This window comes from Podarcis filfolensis (assembly GCF_964270895.1).
Source record: "Podarcis filfolensis genome assembly, chromosome: 1".
NCBI classification, from domain to species: domain Eukaryota; kingdom Metazoa; phylum Chordata; class Lepidosauria; order Squamata; family Lacertidae; genus Podarcis; species Podarcis filfolensis.
In genome coordinates, this window is record NC_139604.1 from 104,432,705 (window position 1) to 104,446,130 (window position 13,426).

Here is a 13,426-nt window from a genome sequence, read left to right on the forward strand (position 1 = left end):
AGGGGTAGAATTGTGCCCCACCCACCCAGTTCCCAACATTAATCTCCTGTCTTGAATAATAAGAAAATGTGCTTCTGTATTGTTTTGATAACTTTTAAAGTCTTTGACTGAGCCACCATGAAAAGAAAATACTGCAGATAAATAACACCATGTTTTGACTGTGACACAGGACTGGCTCCAGACATTTTGTTGCTGGTGAGGGAGGGCGAAAAGCTTGTTAACCTTTTCCCCTCTAGACTTCTCCGAAAGTTCCTCCTCTGGGAGTGAGAAAGATGTAGATACCCAGACAAAAGAAGACAAAAACACTCTCGGGAAGCAAAATTGATAAGCTGTTGTTTAGACTGTTCTCATCAACCTCTTGTTATCTTCATGTGCAACTGATTATTGTGGAGACATGACTAAAGTGAAGGAAGTAGGAGCACAACTGGGTGCAGAGAAGATCAGACTCAAAACCAGAGCACAGGGGTAGTATAAAATGCCATGAAAATCCTTGCCAGACATTCAGACATAAATTCTCACAGGGTAAGCTCAGTGTTCTAGGGTACTGCTCATATTCTCGCACAGGTAATGCCTTCCTGAGATTCTGAAAAAACTGGAAAAATAGCATCTGACAAACCCAGAAGGTGGAATGGCAGAATTCTCACCAGGTGGAGCTAGTGAAAAGCTTTCCTGACTCCCATTGCAGTGCAAACTGGCTTCAAAAAGGAGTTACTTAACCCATCTCTCACTAACATATTACTCTTCAGATGGACTCCAACACCCATCAAGCCTGACCATTAGCCATGCAGGGTGGGCCTGGTGGGAAGTAGAGTCCCAACAATATCAGAAAGGCTGTAGGCTCCCCATTCATTAGTTTGGTGGCTAAGAGTCTGAGAGTGGACATTATCATGACAGACACATTCTCAAATCCACATCTGTGGAGCTTTGAAACGTGGGAGTCAATGAGCACTTATAAGGATGCCCTTGGTCTCTTTTTCCCTTGGAAGGTTCAATGTCTGGTTCAAATTAAAAATGGCAGGGTTGGACTCCCATCATTGGTGGTGATGATCCTGGGGAGATGTCTAGAGTGCTTTCTTGTCCAAAGTCAATAGATGAGTTTCAGTTATTGTATCCTTATGGGTATGGACAAAATATTTGGCCAGGTTTGTGCAACCACTTGTGTTTTAGATCCTTGCTCCTCAGGACTTATAAGATCTGGCACAGAGGGGAAGCTGAATAAGCCTGGGAGTTCTTGATGGTTCAGGACCCCAGTATCTTCTGGAACTCTCTTTTTGAGTCCTTAAAACTTCATTTGAGGCCCTTCCCCAGGTCCCTTATCTGAGGGAGGCTCAGAGGGTGATGACAAGGGAGAGAGCCTTGTGAACCCCCATCTGTGGAATCTCCCCAGCAAGGTCAGCCTGGCACCTTTGCTATCAGTATTTCAGCACCAGGTAAAGAATTGCCTTTTTCTCCTTAGGCTTTTGATGGACTGAGCTACTTTTGTTCTGCTATAAGTGTGCTGCCAAAGCTTCCTGTGGCTGCTACTGGGGAGAGGGGTTGTATGGATAGATAAATCATAGACATAGAATGGTAGAGTTGGAAGAAACCACAAGGGCCATCTAGTCCAGCCCCCTACAATGCAGGAATATTTTGCCCAATGTGGGACTCAAACCCACGATCCTGAGATTAAGAGCTCTACCAACAGAGCTATCCCAGTGTAGCAGAGAGTTAGATGGATAGATGGGTGTTTTGTGTGAATTTTAATGGTATAATGTATTTATTTTTATGTTTGTGAGTATAAGTCTCCTGAAGACCTTTTAAATAACAAGCAACTAATACGCAGAAGAGGAAGAGCATATTCTGAAGACAATATCCTCCAAAACCTGCCACTACAAACAATTTAAATTTATCAAATGAAAAAGAAAACTTATGTATGAAAGGTCGTTTTTCCCTTATGACTCCCCCCCTCCCCCACAGAGCCTGAGAAGCAAAGACACATCCGAAGCCCTTTTCCCCCAGTTTGTCATTTCAAGGTCCTGTGCTTCATCAGGAGCCAAAGATCTCCACTGGAGAACTAGAGTGAGAGAAGGATGACAGAGCTTCACAATACTGATTGCACAAACCTTGAACACGGTGCTATTAATAGCTGTTTCCCCATTTGTTGTAGAATGAACCAAGAGAAGTAGCAGGAAAAAGCAGGAAACCATAGCAGGGCCGTCTTTACCCGGGGGTGCAAGGGGTGCAGGGCACCCAGGCGCCGAATTCTGGAGGGTGCCCTGCGCCTGGCACTGAAGCCACCTAAGCTCTTAACTATCTACCTGTTATGAAATAATAAATAATTTTGATCAAGCTAGAAAAACAAAATACATATATACCTAGGTATTACCAAAATGTATACCTGCTGTTTCACTAAAGGACTTTAGACTTTGTGCACTCATTTACCAAAGACGGTAGTGCTTGTCAGACTCAACAACGGCGCTTGTCATTCACAATGGCGCCGTGATGCGATATTAACTCTTAGATCAAAATATTATATTATGTATTGTATTGAGCTGCTATGCGGCAGCGGGGTCAGCGGCACCTTTGACACGACTGATATTTCTCCTAAGTAGGTGCCTAAACAATACTTATAAGTTTAAGTGTGGTGATGTGGTATACTTAAGTATAAGTGTATTATAAATAAATGAGCACATAAAAAAAGTTTGTTTCTTTTTCCTCCCTTCTTTCGTAAACGAGATAAGGCGTAAGCGTGGTGTCTGACATAAGCGTAATAAAAGTTAATTTGGGGACTAAACTAAATTTTGGGGCGCTGGATGGATCTTTGCACCCCGGCGGTGCATATGCTAAAGACAGCGCTGCCAATGTGCCATGATTAACACTCCTAAAGAAAAGAGAGAGAAAAGACAAAAGCCCGGCTCTTCATTTACTAACTAGTAAAAAAAAAAGAAGAAAAAAAAGCAGGCAGAGGTTGGGCAGCAATTTCCTCTAATGGGCCAGCAAGATGGCATTTGTGTAAAAAGCAAGCTGTCTGACACTGATAAGCTGACATAAAGGCAGGCAGCTTCAACCCTGTAGATTTGTAGCTAGTTCAATTCTGTTATTAAGCGAGAATAAATTACTTGGTATTTATTCATACCTCAGGAAGCTGGAGGCGTTTTGTAAATATTCTGCAGTTTACTCCAAAAAGGAGGAACCAACAATGTAATCCCGCAGGCAAAAGGACTCTGTCTCTCCGTTCCATGACGAAAGAGGCAACTACCTTCATGGACAAAGTCTAGAATAGAAAGGCATTGAATTTACAAAAACAAACCTGCTCACGTTACTGGTGCCTAATCAACATTTTGGCCTTATGGAGAGAAAGCCTTGCATTAGTGGATTTATAAACGTCTTGGTGACTGTGATGATCCAATGCATCGTTAAATATCTTACAGTCTCTTGAAGAATTGGGTGACCTAAGCAACAACGATTGGAACTCCAGCTTTTACATTTTACACACATCTAAAAATCACTGGCATTGGTGGGGTGGGGATGCAACACTTGCTTTGAAATAACCCAAAGTAATTTAGGGAATATCCTCACATAGACTAACTGTTCAGGGGAAAGAAATGTCCAAGCTGAAAAGTGGAAGACATGAGTAGCTGAAGACAACACAGCAGCCATCTTTTCCCCATACAATTTCCCTGGGAGAGGCTTCACATTATGATGCGCAGCCACTTTCTGAATGCATTTCAAAAGGGGTTTGGAAAAACTGCATAGCCATGAAGCTCTTCTAAGCAGCTTAGCGTGCTTAAAGAAAGAGGCAGCCCTCAGACCACCTTGTAAGTACGGTACTACTTCTCTTTTTTTGTAAAAGTGGGTGTTTTTTAAGGATTCCGCCCCCCTTTCCCTTTAAAAACTCTGCAGGGCAAAACACAGATCACTTGGAGGGTAACAAAACTGATATGGGACTGAAATAGAGTCATCCATCCCTAGTAACCAAACTTGTGTTACTGCAGACCCTCGAAGTGTCCCTATTTTCCAGGGATGTCCCTGATTTAAAGAAGCCGTCCCAGTTTCTGATTTGATCCCGGAATGTCCCTTTTCCTTAGGGTCTCCCTATTTTCATTGGAGAAATGTTGAAGAATATGGAGTTATCTGACCTTCAAGCCATCTGAAGGCAATCCTGTATAGGGAAGTTTTGTTTAATGTTTAATGTTTTATTATGCTTTTATATACAGTATGTTGGAAGCTGCCCAGAGTGGCTGGGGCAACCCAGTAAGGTGTGCGGGTATAAATAGTAAAAGTATTATTATGGAATGGGGCTTGCCTATTTTCATCGGAGAAATGTTGGAGGGTATGTCACTACGATGTTGTAGTGAGATGGGAGTGGGGTTGCCATGTGCTGCAAATGTCTTGGGCCAGCCCTGGGAGTGTGTGGGAGAAGGGGCAAAGTTACACATTTGGCCCAGGTCCCACAAAATGATAACTGGGCCTTGTTCAGGAAAGCTTCCCTGCCCTCATGCATTATCAGCTTAGTTTAAGCTGTAGTATGGAATAAATTCCCAACTCACACTTACAGTAGTTTTAGCACAGGACCCAATTCAATCCACAGCCACTTTCTTAGTGGAAGCATTCCAAAAATATCCGGACTTTGAATACGCTGAATTTCTACAACTGCTTAAGGGCCAAAATTGAAATGAATAGAGGCACTTATGTGGTAAAGAGGTGCTTTGTACCATATTACAGTGCAGTTCCGTTGGACTTACATTGTATCCCCAGGTGAGATATAACCTCCGTGCTTTTTGCAAGGTAAAGTTGCTCCTACTGACAAAAGAAACTTAACATAGTTTCTCATAAAGACAGCTTCAGAATATAAACTGTCCCATTTTTTTTACACTGACTTCTTCACAGACGTGATGGGAAAATGCAATACTGCAGACTTAACTTGGTTGTGCTTATTTCTCATTGAAATCAATGGGGTTTAACTATATTAACCTGGATCCAGCTCCCAAACTCTAAAGAAATGCTCAAAAACACAGAAATATAGAAAAAATATTGTATACAGTCTCTTCCTGTGCAGTTAGGTACACCTGAGTTCATTGATTTCAGTGGACTTACCAGGCTGAGAGGGTATAAGCAGACTACTGGTTTTATCTTTTACTTAAAAAAAAAAAAACACAAATCTTGATTTATGAACATTTTGAACATGTTAACAAGGCACATTAAAAAATTTTTTAAAAAAATACATGAAGATATTATTGAAGGAACAGGATGCTATGATAGTGTGACTAAGGAACAACTTCTCAGAGAAAGTAATGGGACTTTCTCCAATATGTGGTAAAATTAACAGGCTGAAAAGATCAAAGGATTTTATGATGTTGCAAAAATACGTTCAGTCACTGAACTAAAATTATGTGTCATATTATTGCGCTGGAGATGGTTTTACAGCATTACTAAACACAGAAGTCAAGTATTTTGTGACCCCTTGATTGTCCTGCAAAGACTCTCCTCCCTGAAAGAGAGGGGAGTGGTTGTGGGCGGGAGCCCGAGCACCGCCCAGCAGGGGGCGTTGCCCCCTGCCTCCAGCTCACCTGGCTGGCACTCACGCCCCCCGATGGCCACCCAACCAGGTGCCGTGGAGGGGGCGTGTTCAGCAGCCTTTTGCTGCAGTGCCAGCCTCTCCCTGGCCTCATTCCTCATCAGCGTCCCTTCGCAAGTCATCAGCTAGGAGAGTCATCACAGAGAAGAGCCATGAGGTTTGGAGTCGGGGGAGGGGTCTGGTTCCTTGCATGCCTTTTAACTTTAAGAGGCTTGCGTGCGCTCATTGCTTTACTGCTTTTAAAAACCCAGGCATCCAGGTTGGCCTTGCTGTGTCCTCTTTTCCGTGTAAAAACCTACATTTAACCTTCTATTTCCCCCCACTCCTGGTGCTTTTAATTTTTGGCCAGGATGCTTGTATGTTTTCCCCTCTATTGCCCTTGCCTGTCCACCTGCATGGCTGGTCTGGGTGACTGAGAGGGTTTGCCTTACATTTAATTTGTTGGCCAGGGTGCTTATGTGTTTTTCCCCCTCCATTGTCCTTGAGAGCCTGTATGGGACAGTTAAATATTTCTGCATTGCTGGGGTTGGACTAGATGATCCCCAGGGCTCCTCTCCAATTTTAAGTCGTGTGTGTGTGTGTGCTTGCAGCGTGTGTTTGTGCCTGCCGTTTATTGATTATTACTCTTCTAGTGTGGGTTTAATTTACCCTGCCACCCCTTCCATTGGTACCACTTAAATCGGGAGCCCACTGTAAAATTTAAAGGCTGCTGGGGCTTGGAATACATTGTGCACTTAAACCTCACCCCTCTTGGTTTCTCTAAGCCACCCCCCCCCCCGCTTGATGTTTGGGGGTAGAAATAAGGCAGGGCTTGGGGTGGACAATTCAGGGTTTATGATCAGGGAACCATTCCTCAGCACTGCACGTTTAGAACCTTTGAAGGTGTGCCTTTGCCTGGTTCTTGTCATTGGCTGCATTTGGCAGTACAGGCTCCCTAAAGAAAACTGCTTTTAAAGTTCCAAGTTTTATTACGGCAAAAGCCAGTGACACTAAACACCACAAGAACTGCTTTTAAACAACAACAACAAAAAAGGTTTTGGCTTATAATACCTTACTAAAAGTCCAGGTTAACTCACGGTTTATATTTCAAACTTTTCCTTGCCCCGCATCGTCATTTTACTCCCTCCACCCCCTCCTCCCTCCAAACTCCCCCCCCACACACACTTTCCTTCTCCTCCCTCCACCCCTCCACCCTCCCTCCACCCCCCACCCTTTCAGGAAAGAGATACATCACATTAACCTAAAAAAAAAACTCTATAAATAATTGCCACCCTGAGCCTCAACACCTTTGGCTGTAATCTTCTGCACACCAAACCCGTCTCCTCCAACCATTTCACTTATGCTTAAACAATATACCCGCTCTTGTTTTTTTTAAACTGGAGGTGGAAAAAACCACCTTCATTTCCACTGCATTGATTAGGCCAGCTCTAGTGCAATCCAACTTCAAGATCCACTAGGATCAAGATTTGGATTCAGCAGGTCTTGGGCATTCACCTAGAGCAACACCAGCATAAAAAAATCCCTCGCCCCAGCTGACCTGGAGATATGCCAGAGTTAATTCCCTATTCCCAACCATGGTCTGCTTGGTCTTGGGACCTAGGGCCCAATCCTCAAAACCTGGGCCCACTCTCACCTGCCATTTCAGTTGGCAGTAGACCCTCACAGTGGCTCCTGAAAAGTATTTGGAATAGGGATAACTTGCGCCAGCTTCAGTTACACCAGCGTCCTGTAGTTAGAGTTGCTCTGTAAAGCTTCAGTATGCAAGCACATAATTTTTTGCTCTGATTCTTTATATCAGATGTGCTACGTACTGAAAATTTTAAGAAACCTATATGCACCTTGACAATGATTTCCAAGAGCTCTGATGCTCACACGCTGCCCACCTGCAATTTCATTTCAACAGAGGAGGTTGTGCAGCACTTGCAAAAGATGAAGTTTTGCTGTCCCCTCTCTTATATAATAATAATAATAATAATAATAATAATAATAATAATAATAATAAATTTATTTATACCCCGCCCTCCCCAGCCAAGACTGGGCTCAGGGCAGCTAACAACCAATAATAAAAACAAGTTGATTGAAATACAACTTAAAAAACAAGATTAAAATACAACATTAAAACAATTAAAACATTAAAATGCAGCCTCATCACAGGAGGAGAAAGGAAAAAAAGAAAGGTGGGGAGGGAATCAAATTGATTCTAAGCCAAAGGCCGGGCGGAACAACTCTGTCTTACAAGCCCAGCAGAAAGAAATCAGATCCCGCAGGCCCCTGGTCTCATGAGACAGAGCGTTCCACCAGGCCGGAGTCAGTGTTGAAAAGGCCCTGGCTCTGGTTGAGGCTAATCTAACTTCCTTAGGGCCCGGGACCTGTAGGGTGCTGCTATTTATGGACCTTAAGGTCCTCCGTGGGGCATAATATATGCAAATTAACTTCATTCAGAAGTTCCATTTTCCACTCCAGAGTTCATTTGTGGCTCTACCTCAGTGCATGTTTCCTATTAGGTGGTTGCCAACTTACAACTACACCATGATGGTATATCTTCTTCCACTAAAATGGCTGGAGGTGTATTAAGTAGATGTGTCCTACTTTTTAAATTAAACAAATCCCCATAAAATACAGTTTGCTCTGATGAACCTTTGGATCTGAACAATAATCCCAGCATTCCTTCCCATGACCTTGGTCGCACTAGTTTGCTTCGTATTTCTTCAATCACTTGAGAATTGAAAGAGGGTGACAAGTGGAACTCTGAAGAAACATCATGAATAACTTCACTGGTGTCATGTGTTCTGCATGCAGTATGGCTCTGTGGGTTTCAGAATGATCGCTCTCAGTTCAACTTTTCACCAATGTAAATAAGCTTCAAATCTGTTCCTAATTATCTTGCCTTGAGGCAGGCTCCTGCTGCAATACTTTCTCGGTCTTATTGTTTCAATGTTCCCATCTTCTCCAGCCTGTGATTTCTTATTCTAATTTGTAGCCCTGTTATCTGTACATATGATTACTAGATTATGAAACCCCAACTGCTCTGGTGCCACTGCGAATGATCTTCCTGGGAAATGAGATGCAAATTAAGGCTTAATATAATTAAGGCTGGTTTTGCCTTGATCAGATTTAACTTTTTTTCCTCCATTGCCATAGGTTTGATTTGTTCCATGCCATTCTTTTATTTCAACTTGCTGCTCTTCGTAAAGTACTATAATAGGTTGTTCCAATTTTAGTGCGATACACAACTAGCAAAATGTTCATAACTTCTTCCACCATCTCAAGCGCATACTTGTTGGCCAAATAATAAGCACAGCATATCAAATAATATTTGTATCCCTCCCAAATAACCACTATGGAAACCCACATATTAAAAAAAAACACTCCGGCTTCTAGAATATTTTTCCATACAATTGATGTGCATTAATCTCTGCAATAAAGCCAGAAACATGCCAAACTCCTTATCTGCAATGAAGTTTTCACTGCCTTCATAGTTGAGCCTCAAGGTTTCCAAGTTAACCTTGTTGTTGTTGTTTAGTCGTTTAGTCGTGTCCGACTCTTCGTGACCCCATGGACCAGAGCACGTCAGGCACTCCTGTCTTCTACTGCCTCCCGCAGTTTGGTCAAACTCATGCTGGTAGCTTCGAGAACACTGTCCAACCATCTCGTCCTCTGTCGTCCCCTTCTCCTTGTGCCCTCAATCTTTCCCAACATCAGGGTCTTTTCCAGGGAGTCTTCTCTTCTCATGAGGTGGCCAAAGTATTGGAGTCTCAGCTTCAGGATCTGTCCTTCCAGTGAGCACTCAGGGCTGATTTCCTTCAGAATGGATAGGTTTGATCTTCTTGCATTCCATGGGACTCTCAAGAGTCTCCTCCAGCACCATAATTCAAAAGCATCAATTCTTCGGCGATCAGCCTTCTTTATGGTCCAGCTCTCACTTCCATACATCACTACTGGGAAAACCATAGCTTTAACTATACGGACCTTTGTTGGCAAGTTAACCTTATAATCCCACAAATGAAGAGAAAGGGGGAAAATGCCTCCCCTGCAAGAGTCTATGCAAATAAGGACCATACACTCAGTTCAGGACAGCAAAGTACAACTCCTTCACAGCTTTCATGAGCATGGCATTGTTGCTACATGCAGGCAAGGCAATCTACATCCTGGGTGTTGTGCCTAACACCTAGTTCCATGTAACCTTAAAATAGTGTTGGCACCCTAGGCTCGGGAAATGTTGTTTACCTACGAAACAAGAAGGGAACTAACGTAGACTGCAGAAAAGATAGGGTGGAATTCAGCATTTATAAGGCTGTCATACGTCCGGATTTTCCCAGACATTACAGGGATTTCAAAGGTAGAATTGATGTCCGGGAGAGAATTTCCAAAAGGTGGTGCATCGTCTTGGATTCCTGGATCTTAACAACTTTGTTAAGCTCAACAACTGGAGCTCAGCAACTTTTAGGGTGTCCTAGTTTTTACTCTTTGAAATATGGCAACCCTAGTGTTGCACTACGATATATGTTGTTTCAGCTTGCTAAATGAAATAGTCCCCTCTCTCCTCCCTCTTGTGCACTGCTCTGTGGGTTCGTCCAAGCCCCCAAACCCAAGCCAAATCTACCTGAACAAATTCCTCAAGTAAAGTTCAGGACATTATTAATGTTGTAAACTTTTTTTTCATTTCCTAATAAATTAGCATTTTCTGAAACCACTGCTCTTGATTTGATTAACGTTTCTGGAAATACTGTGTCAAGTCAAATAAAGGTTATAATACATCAGCTTCTCATTCTAGAAAGTCACCTCCTGGTATTAAATAATTTAGAATGCAATTCATATGCTATGCGACACAAAATAAATCCACAGATGTTCAGATGGATATGGGTTTATTTGGTATTTATTAAAATTTGATTTATTGGGAAAATAGCCAGTTTTCGAAACAGCAAGAGGTTGAACGAGGGTCCCCCGAAAACATTGACCATGACTTTAATTATGATAGGAGCAGCACCGTACAAATGTATTTGTTTGTTTTTGATAGCTTTCTGCCCTCCCGACCCAATCTCAATAGATAGTATAAGGGGAACATATGAGGAAAACATTGGTTGAACTTTCCCACTCCCTATTTCTAGGCTTTTTTTAAAAAAAGGGTGTGTGTGTTATATCTAAGAAATACTTAGAGCTGGTTCTTGGTTTCTTTCTTATACATTCCCTTGAGTGCATGCATGTTAGCCATTTCTCCTTAATGAAATGTCATGCCCCTGAAGAATGTGTGTGAATAATCCACAAATATGCATGTGATCCATAGGTCTTTCATTCCCTAGTCCCAATAGGCATCCTGCGGAGAGGAAAGAGTGTTGGTGTGTCTAAGCTTATGGGATTGGATGCCTGGTAACCATTCTTTAAGCACAGAAAACAAAAGCCCCATTTTGTTTTCGATTCTGTTAAACAATTGGGAATGAGAAGCCAATCTCACACATATCACCCAAAGATCTATTAGTAGATTCCACTGTCCATCCCCTAGTATAGGGATTCCCAATTTTGGGTCACGGAGCACCAGTGATTTGCAGGTTTTCTTCATGTGATCTGTAGCATGTCTGTAAAAAACAATTAAAAATCCTACAGCACCTAGCACAGCACATTACAGCTGCTACAAGAGAAAGATTTTTTTTTAAGCGGTCTGCCAAGACCCTGAGCAATTTTCATGTGGGTAAAAGAGTTTAGGAACCATTTCAGTTTCCCAGGCAAAAATCCCCCGTCAGGGAGACGAAAGCAGTTTGTATCCAGGACCAGAGGCTAGGCAGATCCAGAAAGCCTTTAATCTAAAGGGCATCTTACACAATCTAAGCACCTGTATGAAAGGCAGAAATAAAGCAGAAAATCCATATCTATGTTTGCTGATTCATTACAGCATTTGACACTCAGAACACATGCATTGATTATCTTTCGTGCAATGCAATCTTTTTAAAAACGATGCTTTATGATTCCCTTCAATACCAGCGGATTGTAGAATTATTTCTGGGAAGTCTACTCAATGATGACAACTTACTTCAAAAAAAAAAAAAACACCCTTTCATATGCAGCCACTCGAAGTGTCATTTTGACTTGCCAAGTACAAAAAGCAGGAAAGGACAATTACATTTTAACATTAAGGTGCCAGATACAGAGCCTAGAAATAATAGATTACAGTATAATCAGAGCTGACTTTACCAGCTCCAAGAGAATTACACCGGTCATGGATACCATTTGGATCTGAAGGGAAATTGTAGCATAAGCTGCTACTGCCCTCTTGAGGTTTCCCAAAACCTGCTCAGAAAGAGAGTCACGTGCTAAATGCAGTTCCACAATTCCTTTCAGAGATGGTTTTGTGTTGTTTTGATAGAATACAGTTACCGATACTGCCATTTGAAGGGGAAGTGCAACACCAGAAGAGAGTGTTCCTAATCTGTTTCCCCAAGCCTGTCATACTGTTTTTACTTCCACTAGAAAGAGATTGGTGCCTGTATCTTTTTCCCCAGGGTTGTATGGGGTGTTAGGAGAGAGGTAGCACCTCTGGTAAGGGACATGTCATGCTCCTTCAGGGGTAGTTTGCTCACCTTTTGTCCCCCCCTACAAGCAGCTCCCCCTTGTGGCTCCTAGAAGCTGTCAGCATGTGACTGTGGCCACATCCCAGGAACGGCTTTGGCTAGCCGGCTAAGCCAGATAAGGGTAGCCGATAGGTCTCAAACTCTCATTGACTTAAGGACTTTCCCTGAATGCAAAGACAGGTCCCAGTGGGTTGAGCAGATGAGCCAATAGTGGGTCCAATGGCCAAGAAGGCGGTTTCTGCATGTGCTGTAGAGAGGTGAACGGGAGATGGGGACTTGTCAACCTGGGAAGGTAGCCCATCTAGGAGAAGGAAAACTCTGGTCCTAAACCTCCGCTTCCTTGCGGGGTTTCTTCAGGAGAAGAAAAAGCTAAGGAATAAACCCAACACAAATCTGGAGTTGAATCTCTAATATGGTTGGATGGCATGTTGTACATCTCCTCCTGGCAACTCCTGCAGCCAGTCAAGTGTCAAAAGTATTGCTCTGCTTTCCTTTGGACTGCACCAGTGAGGCCGAGAGGGGAGTATTGTTGTCTGGTTAGCCAAAGACCTCCATACACAGTGCCCAGGCTTGAGCCCTGGGAAAGTCACTTGGGTGCTGCTAATGCAGCAGTTTGACTTCACGCACCACCCCAGAGGTGCACTACATTGTCTATTGAGACAGACGGATGCCAACAAATTTTCCCCAGTTGGTTTTATCTTCCCCAGTGAAGAGAAAAGCAGCTGCCAGATGATGGGTGAGGGACAAAGGAACCTGATGGAGCTGCGGGACTTTCAGTAAAGCCAATGCAGTGTCTCTGCTTCCCATCTCCCTCTTTCTCCTGCAACCTCCCTTCAAATGAGTTTAGAATTCATCCAGCCCTAAACCTGTGTCACTATGCCTTCCAGTCACACTGGACCAAAAGAGATAGTAAAATTATTTCCCATGTATTAGGTATTTCACTTTAGGATAGGACACTGAGGTCAGGCAGTAAGACCAATCCGGGTGAATACACAAAGGAAGCAAAATTCACATTCCCTCCTGGCTAGTACGGGAAGCAAAATTCACATTCCCTCCTGGCTAGTATCACAGCTACCTATCTTTAAGTGTTACATCCATAACAGCGATAGAGCTAAGGGGCTAGATTACATGAGGCTGAGAGAGTTAAAATGGACGACGTTTAGATTTAGGCAGGGAAAGTGTGGCTCAAAGGCAGTTCAAGTTAAGCAAATCTTTTGAGAAAAAGGCCAATGTGTTGGTGACAAGAATAGACGTACTGTTCCCAGAGTCAATGATGCTAGGTATCTTTTTTTTTCTTGCACTTTAG

The 13,426-nt window shown here is 42.9% G+C and overlaps 1 long non-coding RNA gene across 1 annotated transcript; it reads right to left on the minus strand.

Annotated features, from left to right (window-relative positions):
• Positions 1 to 1,792: 1,792 nt before the first annotated feature.
• On the minus strand, positions 1,793 to 4,780 carry LOC310766847. The gene is made up of 3 exons (XR_014550454.1): positions 4,725 to 4,780; positions 3,116 to 3,253; positions 1,793 to 2,053 (listed from the first exon to the last, which is right to left on the minus strand). It is a non-coding gene; the product is annotated as an uncharacterized lncRNA (long non-coding RNA).
• Between the last annotated feature and the right edge of the window lie 8,646 nt (positions 4,781 to 13,426).